The 20327-nt window shown below is 36.3% G+C and overlaps 1 protein-coding gene across 1 annotated transcript in view; it reads left to right on the top strand.

Annotated features, from left to right (window-relative positions):
• Positions 1-20327, top strand: part of LOC134751868 (basement membrane-specific heparan sulfate proteoglycan core protein-like) — a 253985-nt gene that overhangs the window by 142504 nt on the left and 91154 nt on the right. The window lies entirely within an intron of this gene.

Below are 20327 nucleotides of genomic sequence, written 5' to 3'. Positions count from 1 at the left end.
GATAAGATAAGATATTACATAGATAGATAATATCGCTATAAGCACATATCTTAGGTCGCCCTGTCAAAAAAACCAACAGTGCTCTTATTAACCAAAATTCCTCTGATGGAATCTTTATTAAAGAGAACGTATATGTCAAGGTTAGGTTTTATTCAGTATGTTTGGATGATTCTGCAGAAATAGCGTAATTTTTGGTTTATATGGTTATTTCTATTATCCGTATAGTGAGGAGGCGTTTATAGAATTCCATTTCTCTGTTTGCAGAATTTTATTTTATGTATATAGATATAAAAATAGATAAATCGGTACTTTAGTAAAAACATAGAAAACATCCCAAAGGAAATCTAAAAAAATCTTTAAAATAAACATCTAGAATATCCGGATCTAAACGCGGGATCTCCTACTTCTAATGCTATATCCATCTCTATATTTCTTGCCTAGTAGCAAGCGATGGAAATTCTAACTAGCGCCCTATTATTTACGTAAACCATTAAATCGTTAAACGATTTCAAAAATATTGTAAAGCGTGCTCAAATTACGAATAATAAAACTCACGTACCGAAGAATTAAGTTATAAAGCTAATATACTAAAATGTTTATTGGCGCAGGGAAATGACTTTTTTTAGCTGATAACCGAAAAGACTTAAATCCATCTCAATTTACATAAGATTACGCTTGCTATTACTAAGAGGTTATGTTCTAAAATAACTTACACTTAAAAGTGGAATTTAGTACGCAGTCCAGAATGCGTTACTTTGTTAGTGAATATAAAACGAAGTTTTTGATATTTTATGACACAACTTTGTATACTATTGAGAAAATATCGACCGCTTATACTAACTATTCCACGCATTAAACGACATTATTTTTAATTCCCATTTAATCTGATAATCGATGTGTCGTACCACAACTAATACGCTCAATAAATACGTAATTTGATATATACCTACATACTTAATTATAAGGTTTTATTTAATGCCCTGTTAGTACGGATGTCGTGTGGGTTAAATCGTGGAAATTAAATTTTTAACCCCTTCCCAATTCCCGATTAAGCTGAAATTTTGCATACGTATGTAAATCGGATGACATGGTACCAAGTTAGGTGGTTCTAAATTTTCACACAGTACACAAGGTACTCATATAGAACATAATATTATTATTATAAATATAAATTTCTTGAATTCCGCTCCACTGGATATGATCCAATAAACCAAGCCTTATAAATTCGCGTCGTTAAGAAGTTTTAATCAAATTTTCAGGCGGAGCTTGTATCGTTCCTTGTAAAAAGGAACCTTAGGGTTTTTGCCGCTTACGGCATTATTAACGATACCCCAATACAAATGTATAGCTTTGCGACATAAGCGCCAATTACCCTTAAGGTTTATGTAAGACGCATATAATGGTACAATATGGGAGCATTATAATGTTAATATGCCATAAATTTGAATAGCTATATGAATTGCTGAACAGGAATATATGCTTAAAAGGTATAATATTTAACATCCGCCGGTTGCACCATACCTGTAGTTGGTTAAACCAAATTGTCAGTAAATAAGAACAAAAAAAAAACTATACTCATCCTTTTCTTTTAGGTGCTAGTAATAGTGTAAGACAAAGATAGTATGGTTCTCTCTGTCTATGTTTGAAATGAGACAGTCCTCCAAAACTATATCAACTTTTAATCATATCTAGTAGTTCTTATCCTAGATATGTCGTTACAATTTGCATTATAGGGTTAACGCGTTTACCATGAGTGCGCTATTTCAGCCGTTCTAAATGCAGTTTTTTTTTGATGAAAAATGAACAAAAAAATTTTTTTTTAGCATATTGATAGCTCAATAACACACACTTAACATTTTAAGATGCCCCTCAATGTGCACAATATTTTCATCCTGTTTATAATCAGAAAATGCCTAAATAAATCTTAACAAAACACCAACGCTTGCTCCCGTTTACTCCTCGTTATGGAGCGAAACATGTCAAGCAATATTAGACTCAAAATAGATCAGTGACCCGTTTTTATATATATATATATTAATGGAAGAGGTATTTAATACAATTATTATTTCAAATTATGTCTAGTTGTATACAAATACCAAATAGGTACTATAACATTGTAGATTCTTAAGACCGAACCAATTCTACTCGTTTTATTCATAGGATTATAGATCCAATCCCTAAAGGCTTATAGCCTAAATTATAATAAACATTTACTTTAACTTAGGTCGCTTTTGCTCGCGGTCCTAGATATAGGACTGTCAATATTGAAGAGCAGTTTAAACACTAGAGCATTCGAGATATTACTCCATTGATTTCTGCTGTTGTAGTGCTTCTAAGAGACAGGGAATTCTGGTAAAGTTGTTGACGATGCAGCCTGGGTGGTTTCTGACAATTTAGTATCAGATTGGTTATTCATATTTTAAGTTTTTCTTGGTCGGAGTCATTGTTTGACATAAACATCCTAGTGGAGAAAAATAATGGTACGATTTGACATTTTTTGATCGTGACGTTTTTATGTGTATTCCCATTTGTCCCCGACGGGCGCATATGAGAAAATGTATGTACACTCATAAAAATCATTCCCTTTTGTCCCCGCCTCACGTCTGGCAGCGAACACGTTGGGCGGTAACACATGGGATTACACCCGTTTTGGTTTGTTTTTTTATTAAGTAAGGAACGAACAAATCATTCATACAAGTTTTATCACCCAGGGCATTTTTTGGAGAACAAAAATGAATAGAGAACGAATAAACTTCCCTGAAAACGCAACCAACAGTTAGCAAGTAGGTACGGGACTTTATCATTCTTAGTTAAAATCAGCAAAATTGACTCCATCTTGCATCTAACTCACAAAAAAACCCTTTACCCACAAGGGAATACAAACATAATTATCCCCCGACCAGAAAATCACACTTTTCTCCCGATTAAAATACCGCTACCGTTTTACAGCCCATATTTAAACGTAAATTACCTTACTTTTTTGATATTTACGACCTATCCCAAAAGGGCACTAAAGCTATTCCTTAATACGATTTAAAAACGTCGTAAGCGATACTAAAAATTCAATACTTATACGACCTTTTTTCCCAGTAAAAAGTCGCCAAGCCGCAAAACGATTTTTTGCTCCGAGCGTTTGAGTTCATTAAATATATTTCTGGACGTTATTTTTAGACTACTTTTTAGTGTAAAGAATGCAAAGCGTAGCTTTAATTATGGAATGAGATTACTTCCTGAGTCGTATGTGTGTCTTTTGTGAGGCTAAATTATTTTTTCATGCAAATTTGGTCGCTCCTTTGAACTTTTGTTTGTCTTTGTTACAAAATTTTATTTTATATTATCGCAAGAAAATATATTATCTTCCATGCTTAGATGTGGTAAACTCTTTTACTAAGATAAAATAAATCAGCTCACATTTTTCCCTGATAGCGTCAAAAATAATGTATCATTATAATTAGTTCCCAATTCCAAAGGAATAGTGAGAAATATTCCCAAGAACCAGATCGTTAATATTTCGACGGAAAGCAATAAATTCCACAGAAACTCTTAATCCTTGATAAACCCATTCAAATGTAACACGAATATATTAACAAAAACGGTAAAAAAACTAAACATTTCTAACATCTTTTGTCGGACCGCTAAACTTTTTTTTTAGGCGTGAACGCCACAGAGTGATTAAGATCAGTTAAGTCACAGCTTTTGTGGTAGAACTGGAACGGTGTTAAAAGTTGGTGATTTATGGATGTTATAATAGTGTATAGTCTGCAAAAAATGACTTAAAAGCCACCTCCGATAAAGGGTGGTTGCGTTGAAAACAATAGGTTGCGAAAACAATTTGATATAGTAGTGCATATATATTATTATTATACACTATAAGGTACATGTAATCTTTAAGCTTAAGTTATTGTCAAGCAGGCTTTCAAACCTTTAAGACAAGAGTGTACTACCATCTTAAAGGCCGGCATTTGTAACTATCTGATGTTGCAGGTGTCCATCTTCTTCTTATGGTGCCGTCTCCTGCCGGAGGTTGGCTATTATTAGGGCTATTTTTACTTTTGACGCTGCAGCTTGAAACAGCGATCTGGTGCTCATCTTGAACCAGAACTTGAGGTTTTTGAGCCACGAGGTACGTCTTCTTCCACGTTTTCATTTGCCTTAGATTTTCCCATGTATACTCAGCTGGAGGAGGTGGTATTTGTCATTTCGCAATACATGACCTAATTACTGCAGTTTCCAAATCTTTATAGTATCTAAAATGACAGGTGTCCATGGGCGATATAGCTTACCATCTGGCGGTTCGTCTGCTTGTTTTCCTCCTATATCAGATTATAGTTTGTCAAAGGACTGTCTCATTTCAAACATAGACAGAGAGAATGATAATCTTTGTCTTACACTAGTACCTATTACTAGCACCCAAAAGAAAAGGATGAGTATAGTTTTTTTTGTTCTTATTTACTGACAATTTGGTTTGACCAACTACGAGTATAAATGAGGTGCTAGCAAGAGGTGTCATCTATTGGGCGATAGAATTTACTGTCGTTTGCATTTTAAGGCGGCTTAAGTGATAAAAGTGTTGGTGCCACAGTGGTTGGTGCCTTAAGTAGGTATTTTGCACTTACTCAAGTAACAAGGTAAGTATATTAAAATAACATCGCAACACTACATCAAACGACATGAAGTTTCTTTAGGGAGGAAATCAGATTTTACCATAAAAGGTCCAGCGTTATTAACAGTGGCGTGTTTTTTGCTTACTGGCGAAATCTTTGATCATAAAGAAATAATTCTGCGATCAAGATTAAAGTAAAAAAACTTCTCTCATTAAAAAAAACTGATTCATCTGCTCACATCTGTGGCTACCTCATTATTATCGCCGATTATTTTTATAGGAACATACTTATCCTCGTAAGGCCCAGTGTGCATTACAATATACACTCCGTTTTCATCTAATTAGAGCCTTTTACAAACCATAAATTTATGGGTTTTGTTTTTTTATTTATTTAAATGAAAAAATAACATTTTAATATTCTTTTAAATCTCGCTTTTCCTTTTTAGATGCAATTGCAGATTTACTTTATAATAGTGAGTACTATAATTTGTTAATAAGCGTGCCGGACTGAGATTTGAATGAAATTGTATCTTCTTCTTCTTCCTCGCGTTATCCGGCCATTTTGCCAAGGCTCATGGGAGCCTGGGTCCGCTTGACTACTAATCCCAAGCATTGATGTAGGCACTAGTTTTTATGAAAGCGACTGCCATCTGACCTTCCAACCCAGAGGGGAAACTAGGCCTTATTAGGATTAGTCCGGTTTTCTCACGTTTTTCCTTCACCGAAAATCAAATGACATTTCGTACATAAGTACCGAAAAACTCATTGGTACGAGCCGGACGCGACCTCCGGATTGAAAATCGCACGCTCTTACCGCTAGGCCACCAGTGCTTCATTCAATATTTTTTTTAATGTACATAGGTATATATATATACTTGGAATATTAATACCAAACACGAATTAATTATTACTTAAATTGTTATTAATTAAGAAACAGTGGCATATTTATTTTGTCTGTTAAATACTAAATACCACATATTATAATAAATCATTATTACAATCATTACACTCGATCGATAGGCAGTGAATGTTTAGAAACAGGCAGGTTTTGGCAGTTTAAAAGAAAATCTATTACCAAATTGTTATACGTATACATAAAATTCTTAAAAACTACCGCATTGATTATAACACTATTACTTCTTAAAATCAAAAATAGACCTAAACATTTTCCAGAACCAACGAATTGAAATTCCCCAAGCACGAACTGATTCATCTGCCCACCTCTAGCACCTCATTATTATTCCACCAAATAATGATTGGACCGATTTTGGCCGATTATCTTTCCGGGAACGATCGGAGATTACGCGGCGCTTTGTTAAACGGCGGGTTGGCCACACCTGGCCCGAAGGGATGGGGTCGATAATTGAGTGTCGATATTTATCGGTATAGGTTTTTGCGGTAAGTAAGTACATTTGTTTGCCCTGGAATGGGTTTATTTGTAATAGGAAAAAACCGGACAAGTGCGAGTTTGCCTCGCCCACTGAGGGTTCCATACTTTTTAGTATTTGTTGTTATAGCGGCAACAGAAATACATCATCGGTGAAAATTTCAACTGTCTAGGTATCACGGTCCATGAGATACAGCCTGGTGACAGACATACAGACGGACAGACGGACAGCGGAGTCTTAGTAATAGGGTCCCGTTTTTAATTTACCCTTTGGGTACGGAACCCTAAAAAGAAGGAATAAGTATTTTTAAAAGCTCTTTTTTTTTAATTTACCCTTTGGGTTCGGAACCCTAAAAAGAAGGAATAAGTATTTTTAAAAGCTCTTTCTTTTAAATTTATCTTCATAGATTTCTTTTTTCAACGTCGAATGACTGTAAAAATCACGAACGTGACAAAACCTGTTTTCACGCTGGCAATATTAATGAGCTGTCTAATCGTTTGGGTAAATTGGACAATTTTCCTGTTCGATTCGGGGATAGAAAATAAGGCGTCATTTAATAAACTTATTTTTGGCGAACAGAGCCATTTCGTCTTAAATTTGTTTGCAAATTAATTTGCTTGCAATGCCTTCATTTTAGCATCATTTAAGTCAAGTGGCTAAAATACGTTTTAATATTATTGAAAATTTAAAGACATTTAAAATATTGTTGTATTAATTTTGTAATATAATTTTTTGATCCATTTGTTTCATTTCACGTCACGTTTAGGTTTTTAAGTCAAATTTTAAGGTTTATTTTTACTTTGTAATGTTGTAAATATGTACCACCATTTCATGTGACATTAAATAAAACTTTTCTATACCTACCTATGTCTATCTCCATACTAAGAAGCCATTTTTTTCCAAAACAAAACATCGATATCGATGTTTTGCGTCTTAAGCTTTCTCGAAATCTATCGTCCCCAATGCCCTATTCTCGACCCAACTATCGATGCTTTGTTGGCTCCACAAAAGCATTCCAAGTGTGAACGCTCACTCACATGGGCAACGAAAACAATTAAACCATGCTTAATTAATATAAAGGTTTCGTACCTCTGCCCGCGCTTAAGGAAGCTATAGTAAACCTTTTATTGTTAGTATAATAAATAAACTCAAGTAGTTCACAACCTTTTTTATTCCGATATACATAATTATTTTGTTTCTGCTTTTACAAAATTTTCTATTTCGTAAAAGCAGAAAATTCGAGGAACGAGCTAGCCCTACGGTCCCCGGTGACCATGATGATTTTTTTCTAAAGCTGCCTAATTAATTTGTGAGCGCTTGGGCACCACGGTCCCAGTTTCAACTGCGAATGCCGCAAATATATCGGTCGCCGGTCGCCGGTCTGTGAGAGCAGCTAGGTATACCTATATTAATTTGATGGAAAGTTGGACTTGGTGCTGGTGTCCGAGCGCGTTGATGGAGTCAGTGTACTTGAGATAGAGGGGGGAGGAAGATTTAACCATAATTGTATTAAATAAATAAATAAATAAGCTAATATATATATTTATTTCATTAAATCAAATTATATTTATTTTCACGTCACAATAAATAAAACAGTAAATAGAAAGTCCATGCATAGATCGTGATCGGCAACGCAGGCTTCGTCAAGTGGACACAAAAGCAAATCAGCAACAGGCTTCATCATCTACTTACAAATGATGTAATCCGCAACAGGCTTTGTCAATCTTAACCACTAAATTAAACTATTTAGGCTATGGTGCCACCCCGGACCGTAGTCGGCCCAAACGTCCCCATGACACTGGCAGCGTTGCCCCGTTGAATTGCGGTCCGGATCGTACCTGGTCCAACAGATCTCCTTGTCTGTTGGACCAGGTACGATCCGGAGCGAGGATCGCGGATAAATTAATTGATGTTAATAAATGACATAAATGACATTAAAGGTGACTGTCCATTTGTAACTGCCGCTGCACTGCAGTTGCGACGTTACGCGGTGCCGCACTACTGTAGCAGCACGACTGCGGCTGTTGCGGCGTGCAGTCGCGACAGCGTTCGTTGATGGCTTGTCAATGCCAAGTCATCAGACGTACAAATAAAATACTAATTTACTTTTGTATTTTTTACGTGAAGAAGCGAGTGACGATAATGCTACATGCTACATGAAAAAGAAGATCAGTTTTCTACAATAGTCAGAGTCCGACGAAGGCAGCTACGCAAAATCTGATATTTAATGGTGATCCTTTATTCAGATAATATTGCCGATTAAATGAAAAGCAATTCAACATTGAATGAGACTTAATAATTGACGAAATACAATCAAATTACTCAAATAAAATTAATGCAGAGGAAAAATTATTCTTAACATTAAGGTAAGTTCACAATGTGTAATTTTCTTCCCCATCCTCTTGCCTAAATGCGTGACCACCAGGTGACTACCGCACACAACAATCCGATGCGATAAATAAAATTATTTGTAAGAGCTATAAGTAATTGCGCAATTTACACTTCATATTGTCAAGTTTCCTATTTGAAACTGAAACACAAATTAAAATCCCTCTTGTGTTGCAGGTGTCCATGGGCGGCACGGCACTCTTTATGATATGACCGTGCATCCATATAAAACTTGACGGGCGAGACAAGAAATCCTTTATGAAGAAAGCTATTGCTCTCACCTTGGCCGATAGAAAGAACTTCAAATAAATTAATTTGAATAATAAATGGTTTCCTCGTGTTGGTGTGATGAAAAATTGCGTGTTGCACTGTAACAAAGTTTGTTTAACCCTCATGCCTTAAGATCCCCGCAACTGTCAATATTCTAAATTTTAAACCATTCGCTTCTCTCGTGGTTCAATTTTGTATCCTTTCGTATGTTTGGATATCAATATATTACCAGGAGGTATTAAACAACATCTTTGCTCCTTGTAATAAAAATTAATGATTGCTTCGTTTATTTAGCTCAGGAATGGCTTTGCAAATTTTGCAATGACAAAATTAGAAAGTGTCGCCATAAACGACATTATATAATATGATATTACGACTAGAGTTGCCAGGAATATTCGGCAACTATTCAGCCTATTCGGCCACTTTGCCGATTATTCGGTATTCTATTTGCCTCTCTATCGCTCGTGCCCTGTCGAGCTTATAGCTATCCTCGCAAAACTACGAAAAATTAAAAGAACAGCTTATTTAATGAATTTATCATGAAATGATAAAAAAAATCACGTAGGAAAATATAGCTTGGCCAGGATTACGGAATATTAAGTAATGTAGTTACTATAGTATATACATCCAATAAATCTAAGATATTAGTTTTATTGGATGTATATACTATAGTTACTACGTCCAACTCCAACCGTAACTTGGCTGAAATCAGGGTAGCAAAAATACAAATGCAAGTTACATCATATATTTTGTAACTGATTCGATTCGTAAGGAGATTTGATTCTTAAAATTGTAACAAGCGTCCACTGTTAAGGACGCTTAGCACCTTGTGGATTATTTCTACCTATTTGTTACCATTGGTAAGATATTGTATTACATGCCAATTTTGCTTAATTTATTTGATAAACATAAATCTTAATATAATATAGAAAGAGCGTAATACAATACAATAGGTATTAATAATAAATAACATAATAATTAAAACTAATAATAAACTAAACATCTAATATGCGCCTCCACCCTGCATCGTACCCGGCTCAAAAGTTCCCATGATGCCTGCAGCATTCCCTCGCTGCACTACATTTGAGATCTGTTGAATCAAGTACATTTTGCTAATTATAGGTATTCTGCTATTTTAGGTCATCACGTGTGGTCAGGTCATTTCCTTTTTAGATACGGCTGTGGGATATGTACAAATTTCTAGAGAAGGCGGAGAATGTAAAGTTATAGCAAGAATAGTGCCTGGGCATAGATTTAATAACAAACTATGCAATTATTTTCTGGTTCAACAAGAGTAGAACCTACATCAACTTCAACTGAATGCTAATAAACAAAGCCCTCATTGTCAACCTCACGTGCAGAGCATGTTGAACATATAATGTATACACTTTTTTGGGAAACAAGTTTTTCCTAAATTAATAAAAAAGTAAAAAATAAGACTGTTTTATTTTTCACAACTCTTTATTAACTTTAGTTTTGTCCGCCATGATCATGATATCAGCAGCTTGAACCTTGAACTGCAACTTGTACCTGGAAATTAGAAATTATCTTTTCAGTTTCATCAAATAAGTTACATACTCGTATATGTATGTCTGTTTATTGAATTTAACTTCAAAGCAGTAAAACGGAGCTAGTAGGGCACAAGCTGTGTTAAACGGTTTGTCTTTAGATATTCTGGCCACATCATCACAGAAAATAAATAGGTAATAGTGATCCGACCACAAAAATGGACTTTTAAATATTCGTAGTAAAATAATATTAATTTTATACTTACATCGACGTGATCCTCACAGCAATAATGTGGTAACAACTTGAAGTATTCCATTCCACATTTACTTCACGACAACACCGTCTTTCACGTAGGTCTTCGCGGACTATTATTTTTGTAAATCATTCCCACGAATGGGAACAACGTTTTTGATATATTAAGCAATCAGAATCTACTGTTTAGGGTGGTTTAGGTATCAAAATTATAAATCAAATCGTAAAAAACTAGCGGTTTAACTGAAAATTTTCATTATGACAATTGATGACAATGACAACTTTGACGTGAGTGACGGATTTATTTACTATGGTTCGATAACTTTTATTATACGATGACTTTATTATATTCAGCCTCGCGAGAAGGTCAAACTAAGGTCATCAGTATATTTGTTGAAATATCTTCAATCTTCTATTATTATATCGCAGCAAATGTCGGAAACTGTTTAAAAACCTCATATCTCGAAATGGTTTTCGAAATAGAACATTAAAAAAAAAAATGAACAATCCTAATTGTGCATGCATACAACTAGCGCGGTGCGTGTTGTACACAATTATTGTGTACAACACACACGTTTCCTAACTGGCTCTGTGATATGGCTCAATATAGATTAGCAAAAAAGTTTACAGTAGGGACAGTCGCCATCAGATATATCGGAGCGACCGAGGTGCTAAAAATATCTGAACACTAGCGCCTTGACAATAAAGGCGTGTTCAGATATTTGTGAGCTCCTGGGCCGACCCGATATATCTGCGATATATGGCGACTGTACCATCGGGGTTGTATATCCTTGGGTGTAATAAGCTCCTTATTAGAACGTAGTGGTTATATCCTCTTTGCTTAGAACTACTCATATCTGTGACCCAAAGACATTTCAGTGCAGGTGACAGATTTGACGTGCGGTCTGCAGCCGCAGTTGCAATAATACACTAAATACGCAAAAATGGCCATGCTACGTGCAGTCGGCCTTGTCATTAATTTTACTATGGAAATTGACAATAACACCGACGTGTCGGAGCAGTAGTGCAGCTGCGGTTGGGAAAACGTTAAATCATCATATTACGTGCAGTCGATATCGTCATTCATTTTACTATGGAAATTGACAATAACACCGACGCGTTCAGGCCGCTGCAGTAGTGTCGGAGCAGTAACGCAGCTGCGGTTGAAAATGGACAGTCACCTTAACGATAACAAACTAGAGACTTCTGAATTTGAGGGCTTTGTTTTATTGTAATGATGGCATTTATCTAGATTGACTATTATTGTTTTACAGTACTTAATATTCAGAAAATTATAATGAGTTAAAATTAGGCAGTTGGACTGTGTTTAACAATTTAATTGAGTAAACGTGAACAAAGTTGGTGGTAAATGCAAGGATGTAACTTTAATTAAATAAATGTACAAAACAGTCCTTTGCCACATTAAAATTCAAATATTTCCAATTAACCAATACAGTATACAGTTGAATACACGAATTCATTCACATCTGGCTATTAATTACATTTTAATCACTTCTATAGGACATTCCATTTAAATAATGTCAGCAAAAGTCGGCCATTCTGGATACGATGTTCATTCATTACTTCTTTTGATGACAAAAATAACAATCAATCAATTAATCAGTATCATTTATTTGCAAGAATACTTAATTCAGAACAATAAAGATTAGGGGTGGTTAATTTGTAATTTTGTTTTTTATAAAATAAAAATAAAGTATTTTTTTTATTTTTATTTTTAAACAATATTTGTAAATTATCAGACTTTCAACTTTATTTCAAGGTCATTAGAGTGCTATTTCGCTTGTTTGTGGTGAATCTCTTAAACAGTTGCAGAAATTCAAAATATCATTTTTGCTACCTCTAAAGCGCATTGTGTTCAGTGCACTCGGTCAAGTCAAATTTGACTGCTGTTTCGGGGCGAAAAGTCGTATGTGCAAATACAGGGTGGAATGTTCATAAATTGTCCACAATCCTGGGTAGAGTTCATGCTCAAGAGAGGAAAACAGAACATGATATATATGTAATATAGTTATATAAATAATTCTTATAATAGAAAACATCCATAACTCAGGAACTAATATTTGTGATAAACACACAAATATAAATGCCCTTACCGGGATTCGAACCCGGTACCTGCTGCTTCGTAGGCAGGGACACTACCGAGTAGGCTAGGAGGCCGTTTAAGATATACGATTTTAGTACTTTGTTAAGATTAGACAAAAAAAATCGTAGTTAATGTACTACTAAAAATATATCGTAGTTTTTTTTTTTCAATAATAATTAATAATAATCGGTACTGGATTTTTAGGGAAAATTTGAGTCTACACTGGCCTAGGCCAGGTAAACAGTGTAGAGATATAAATTGCAAAGAAGTCGGTCTAACTAGGTTTCATTCTTGGAATATAATTCTTCAGATTTGCAGGATACCAAAACCTGTATGTGTTATTGTATCTTGACGGCTGATGACGTTAGTCATCCAGATCCAGATGTTGTTTTTTACTATATGAAGTAAAAAAATCCTAAATTTTGAATTCGTTATAACAACTAACCATTCGTGTCGATTTGTTCTTTCCATCCTGTATAAGCGCAGGTATACAAATATTATTCGTATACGCCTATATATTCTATGGCAAAGAAATAAAGGTATGCAATTCAATAAGTCGCTCTGATAATAACGAAGTCAGAACGTCATAAACACGTATACACATTCTTTCTAAATTCTACCTTAAGGATATTGTTTTTGGGTATGTATTGGCATGTTGCTGGTTTTTAGGGTTTCGTACCCAAAGGGTAAAAACGGGACCCTATTACTAAGAATGTAATAATGATGATGTATAATGTGTGTTCTTTATCTGTATTCTTTTTTCATTATGTGGTGCACAATAAAGAATATATTATTAATATTAAGACTCAACTGTCCGTCTGTATGTCTGTCTGTCTGTCCGTCTGTCTGTCACCAGGCTGTATCTCATGAACCGTGATAGCTAGACAGTTGAAATTTTCACAGATGATATATGTGTCGTTTTCAATAAAAGGTACCACATTGTCGCTTGCCATAAGGACGCTGTGACAGGTTATTCGTATAAGGATACAAGCAAATTTCGTCCTTATAGTAAGCGACAATGTGGTACCTTTTGCTTGAAAACGTCACATATTTCTGTTGCCGCTAAAACGAGAAATATTAAAAACATAATAAAATAAATATTTAAATGGGGCTCCCGTACAACAAACGTGATTTTATTGCCGTTTTTGCGTTATGGTATGGAACCCTTCGTGCGCGAGTCCGACTCGCACTTGGCCGGTTTTGAATTTGTGTTTTGAATGTAAAATATAACAATACAAGTGCTATGGCGAATGTTGTGGGTGTCAATAAGAAATAATCGTAAAATGTTATTTTTGGGTTGGGGTATTTTTTGTATGGTTTGGGTTCGAGTTTGCTTTTTCAACTTGTATTTTGAGGTGTTTTTATTCAATAAACATATTATATTCGTATTGAAACGTATTCTTCTCAATTTATGTGCGCTATTGTATGAGAAACAAGCCAGACTGGCCGGTGTGGCATAGCCTTAAGGGGCCCACTGATTATCCGCCGGACGATATCAGCCTGCCAGTTAGAACAAAAACTGACAGGCCGATATCGTCCGGCGGACTGGTAATCAGTGAGCCCCTTTAACTTGGCGTATTATGATAATCTTGCTATCCTATTGCCGTTGTTAAGGACCGCAGCCTTAATGGTAAAAACGGAACCCTTATAGTTTCGTCATGTCCAGACTCCATCCGTCCGTCCAGCCGTCTGTCTGTCCGTTGTCTGCCTGTCCGTGTGACTCAGCCATTTTACTCGGAAACCAATAGGTGGATATATCTTATCTTTATTTTCAGCTCGCGAGCAATTACAGCAATTAGTATAGTGACTAGTTTACACGCTACTCGTGTATTGGCAGTGTAAATTTGAACACGGAATACATAATTCGCTCACAAGTTTACACCAACTTAATTGTCAGTAGGATATCCTTACTATTTAGACACTTTTAGGTGGTTGTCACACTACTGCCGCTTCCGAAAGCGACATAGGCCAATTCGAGTTTTAGTTATTAGATCTGTTTCCGATATGATACTGGCGACCAAGGTGACAATCGCTTGCACTTCGCCATCGAATCGCTTTGTGTCTCTATCACTCTTCCATATTAGTGTGATAGTGACAGTTGCGTTTCGTTCGCTACGGAGCGTTAGCGATTGGCATGTTGTCTACGGGGCCTGATCTGTCAGTGTCAAAAGTACCGTTTTTCGTTAAAGAAAAATTTTGAGTTATTGAGGAAAAGCTTTAAAACCCGCGCGATAGTCTAATCTTCCGTCGCATGTTTCAGACGGTTTGCTTTTGTTCGTTTCTAATTTCCTGGCTTTACGTCCCCTCTAAGCAGGCTTTACTGTATTAATGTAGGGGCCTATTGCATAATGAAATACAAGCTAATACCACAATATAAATAGTATACAGTGGACCGACTACTTTGACGTGTACCGAGCTGCTAACAATGGCGAATGTATGCAGCTCGGGTGCGCGCGGTACACCCCTCGCACCCCGCACCTTCGCCGAATGACTGTATTGTTTCATACACTTTACTAATACTATTAGTGACTTTGTATGTAAAATCACTAATAGTATTAGCTTGTATTTTATTATACAATAGGCCTCAGTTCGTAAGCTTGCGTAATTTAACCCGGAAAGCTAATCAAACCACCCTTCGCACAGTCTCATTACAAATCAAAACGATGAAAGATAATTTTTACTGTCCATGTTTGATTAATATCAAATACAGTGATTTATCGGTCGCGTGCGAACCAAGCCTTATTCGAAACTCGTTAAAGCATTTACATATGAAATTATACCGTGTTACAATGGTATTATGGTTCATAATTGATGATTTTGATTTATGCTGAAATATTTATTTCAGTTGATAATTGATGTGGAATAGGGCTTTGGGTGCAATAAAAGTAAGTTATGTATTGCGATGCTGATTTGAATAAATAGGTTTTCTAATGGAGCACAGCAATATTATGGTTGCGTACATATCGTAACGAAGCGGTAGTGGGGATACAAGTGCGTTGCCGGCCTTTAAGATTGGAGTACGCTCTTTTCTTGAAGGTTCGAAGTGGTGGTCCGGAAGTGGCCCGGGGACAGTTATAGCTGTGTGAGGCAGGAAGTTTCTGGAGAAACGCACAGTTGATGACTACCAACCGTCTAAGTGATAAGATTTCGGAAACATTTTTTGAAGTATAACTTCTTTAGGCGCGACTAGGGGGTAACTCAATTTTTTTTTCTGACGGAAGTAACGCTCAGTAGTGACACACGCACAATAAATAGGACACACGTCAAAGTGCCAATAGCGCGTAAAGATTACATACACACTTGTTTTTTTCTGGAATCGCTTTGATGGCCGACAATTTTGTAAATTATAGGGCCAATTGTAATTAGCATTATTTATTATTTTGGAGGCACTTTTGTCAGGTTAACGATCATATCGATTACAAATAATCCTTTTTTTTTTAAAGAACGGTATGTGGGAAAACTCCATAGCCGGGTTATATTTTTTTATTCTTATTTACATAAGTAGTGTAATGTTACGTTATCTTTAAATATATATAAATAAAACGAAAAAAGTGGTCGCATCAGCCTATGGACTCTAACAATTCTATCTCTGTGTAAAACAAGCAAATTATCTCTTAAGGCATCACGTTAGAAACAAAACGGTTATTGCAAATTAACGTTAAAACTTGAACTAACGACAACATAAAACTAACTCCGCTTCCGTTATCGTATCGCAGTTATCGATAGTCGATATAATCCTGAGGCGAATGGTTATTGTTACGCATATCAATATCTTGGATAGGGTAATGTCGGCTCGTAACAATATATGGATTTTATTTAGGGATGGGATATTCTTCTCATCTGTCGTCTCCATAGCCCGTTTTTCGGGGGTAAAAACGTACCAGTGATAGTGATGATAGTGATTAATTGAATATCGAATCAAGTGTTTTCGATATCGAGAGCAAGCAATTTCAAAATCATAACTCATGTGACTCCTACTTTTGTACTAAATGTTAATTAATTAAGAGCGTCAGTCGACAGCATTACTGCAGCAGTAATGCAGCACGACATTACTGCCGACTGCTCTGACTGATATCATAACGCTGCAGTAATGCTGGTGCAGTCTGAACGGTACCTTTATGCGACTGTTTTTAGGGTTCCGTACCCAAAGGGTAAAAACGGGACCCTATTCGGACCCTGTCTGTCACCACTGTCACCAGGCTGTATCTCATGAACCGTGATAGCTATAGACAGTTGAAATTTTCACAGATGATGTATTTCTGTTGCCGCTATAACAACAAATACTATTAAGTACGGAACCCTCTGTGCGCGAAACCGACTCGCACTTGGACGGTTTTTATATAATAAAAGTTACCTAACTTCTGTTTTGGTGGAAGACTGGGGAGACCACATTTGTGTACCACGGTCTCGGTGCAAAAGTAACAATGTACCTAATTGTATAATGCTAGAATATGGCTTATTCAACCACCCTGCAATCAGTTGCATTTCATCAGTGAAATTATGCTCGAAACGAATAGTATTGTTTACCTATCTTACCTACATTGCTGCGCCCATCAGGGTTTCATGTGTCATTTGTGTACGTAACTTTTAACTATCATTTAAGTACTTGTAAAACCTTTAATGTATATGTGAATTGCAATAAATAAAAACAATACAATACAATACCATCACCCAGTGGAACACAACAAAGGCTATACGAAAAAAAACTTATGTTTCACGAGACGGGATCAATGGGATCACTTACTGACAATATCTCATTTATCGAGCCATTATCTGATCATCTCCAATATCTCTATAATCATTCCTTTTTATAACGCCTAAAAATAACTTGCAAAGCGTGAATTATCGTAATACAGGCAGTACCGCGAAACACAAAATCTGCCTTAAGGGATAATAAAAAACGTTAATATATCGGCCTTAAACGCAGTCTGGGACTCAAATTACATGGCGAAAGGTCCGATATATTTTTAAATGATAGCGTATTCTGAAATATATAAATTAACAGCAAGATGCGGCGTAACTGGATGCCTACAGGCCTATAATGGGGCGATTTTATAGTCTGTCGTCACAGTTTTTAGAGGATGGTGGAAAAGTAAGTACTGAAGCTAAGTATATCAGAAACGTGTAACATTTCTAATTTTAAAACTAACACGGGACTTAATCGCGTACAAACTTCCGTTCATTTATGGCCTGACGTTTCGAACGTGACGTTATGTTCGTGGTCATAGACAGACTGGCGAGGAATTGTATCAACATCTTCTAGCCGCGCGGGTTTTGCGAACTATCCGCACTTGATCTTGATTATTAAGGCCTACTGTCCACGACGCGTAGCTGCATAGACGCTGCATGAATACGCAGTGCAGCTGCAGCAGCTGCCATGCAGCCCGGCGTAAAGACGTTGTCCACGAAGCGTAGCGTAAGCGTATCGTAGCCTACATTTCCTTTCATTCGTGAGAATGTCGTCCAACGATAAAGACGTTATTTTGGCTTATTATTATCTTCGAAGTCGCCGAAGACGCCGTAGATATTGGATACATCCATATATAGAAAGAAACATCAATTGTAGACTGTTCGTAGCTGCAAGAGAACTATCAGAGGATGATAACGTATTTCATTCATTTTATAGAATGAGTAAAAGGACATTCCAGGATATTTTTCCACTATTTGAACAAACTTTGCAGCCCTTGCAGCCATTTTTTTCACAAAAACTCAACGTGCTATTCCTTGCGATGTAGCCCGGCGTATGACATGCAGTCCGCCCAGCGGCGTGAAGCTTGCATGAATCGTCGCTGACGCGACGTTGCCGCTCCGTCGACAGAGTTGTGCGGTTTTGTATGTAGGCTGCAAGCAAGCGTACAGCAAGCGTACTTACAATGACGAGTACGCGTCTATGCAGCTACGCTTCCGTGGACAGTAGGCCTAACTTGTACGCTAGGGTTGTCACTTTGCCTACACACAACAATCACGACATCCGATGGTATGTGGTGGGATGTTTTTTCCCCCTTACATTTGCTAATTACTGAATTCCACGAAGACGAAATCTCCTGTCCCTCATTTTGATTGAAATTTCGATGTTTTCTGATTTCAATTAAGTCCCGTTAGTTTTAAAATTATGAGTGAAAATCGTGTTAGTTTAAATCAGAGTAACATTTCCTTGGTTAGATCAGTACGGTTTCACTCACTTGGTTGCTTCCTTATCGGTAATATTATGCTTTGATCAACTTTGCGTTCAGTTATTATTATGAAAGGCTACACGAGCATCAGCCTTGAACAAACTTTGTTAGATACGATCTTCGTGTTCCTTGGTAGCTGCGTTTAGTTTTACCATTATATGCCTATAGGAGCTATTATGGTCAGCTATAGACTGGCTGAAGGCTTGGCTGCGTGAATCTGATTTGTATATAAATAAATATTATAGGATAAGTTCTAGAAGGCTTGTGTTGCGGGTACTCAGACAACGATATATAAACTACAGGTTAATTTCGGGGTCGTGTAGCAAGAGAACAAGATATCATACAGAATTCAAAGATGCGCCTAATGATGTTGTTAATTATTATTTATCAGCAATAATGATGATTATTTTTCAGATGACCATATAGAAAAAAAACATTTTTGCATACAATTTGGTCACCCTACTCAATGTGACGTCTTGTCGCTTTCCATACACCCTATGTTTTTCCAAAACCGTTTTTCCAATGGCTGCGGCTATCGGCCCAATTCGAACAATGCTTATAAGATATCACAGCGATACGATACTGATCGGTCAGTGTCAAAAGTGACGTTTTTGGTTGAAGAAATCACTGTTGACACTGACAAATCGGTATAGTATCGCTGTGACAACTTATAAGCATTGTTCGAATTGGGCCGTATAATACTTGTTAAAGCAAAGCTGTCGAGACAACAGTTTATGATGGTTTTTTTTTGTATTTCAACCTCCGATTTAGACTTGAAATATGGGTTGTTACTATATTGGATTATTTTATTTTCAATCGACAATTTCGAGTGAAATATCGTTGCAAATTCTATGGATCTTTTATGAATAATAAATTTGGCAATTTGGTTAAATAAATTTGCGTTCTATCAGACAGTATCAGTAAATCTAACTTAACGAGTTTGTTGAGGTTATTTGAATGTTTTTTGTGCATCGGCTTTCCAAATTGATAAGTACTTGAGATGTAATAGGTAAGTTCTTTAGGTTTGAAATATTAAATCTAGTGTTTTGACTAGTGTTTCTTTTTGATCACCACTTAAATAAGTATTTCAGGAGGACAATTTGAACGTACATGTTGTCATACATGTGTACATAACGCCATATAGTTGCATTTAGCACGTACTTGTCCGTACATGTATTGGCGCGAGAGAGACGCACGGGTGAATGATAACAAAACATAATTTAAAATATCATTTTGATGTCAAAATGTAAGTTTGATTTAGTTTCCTGTTTTTGGAAGCTGAGCAAGCGACGATTTTTTTAATATATAAAATGTACAATTGTATATTAATAATTCGTATTTATATTATACTTTTTTTAGGTTTCATATCTTTGCTATCGTGTCTTTAGTGAGTCCTTCTGTTTTTCTTCCAATTTGCCCTTTTAAGGGGCCCACTGATTACCAGTCCGCCGGACAATATCGGCCTGTCAGTGGTTCGGAACTCAAATTTTTGTTCTAACTGACAGGCTGATATCGTCCGGCAGACTGATAATCAGTGGGCCTCTTTAGGCTTAGAACGCACTGCGATTAATTTCTTGCGGTTTCAGTCTTGCAAGTGCGTGCGCTTATGAAGCATGCCGTACGTACTCTTTGCGATTCTG

This window comes from Cydia strobilella, chromosome 23, assembly GCF_947568885.1.
Source record: "Cydia strobilella chromosome 23, ilCydStro3.1, whole genome shotgun sequence".
NCBI classification, from domain to species: Eukaryota; Metazoa; Arthropoda; class Insecta; order Lepidoptera; family Tortricidae; genus Cydia; species Cydia strobilella.
Note: the sequence above shows the minus strand (reverse complement) of the source record. Positions and strands in the feature narration are given on the sequence as shown.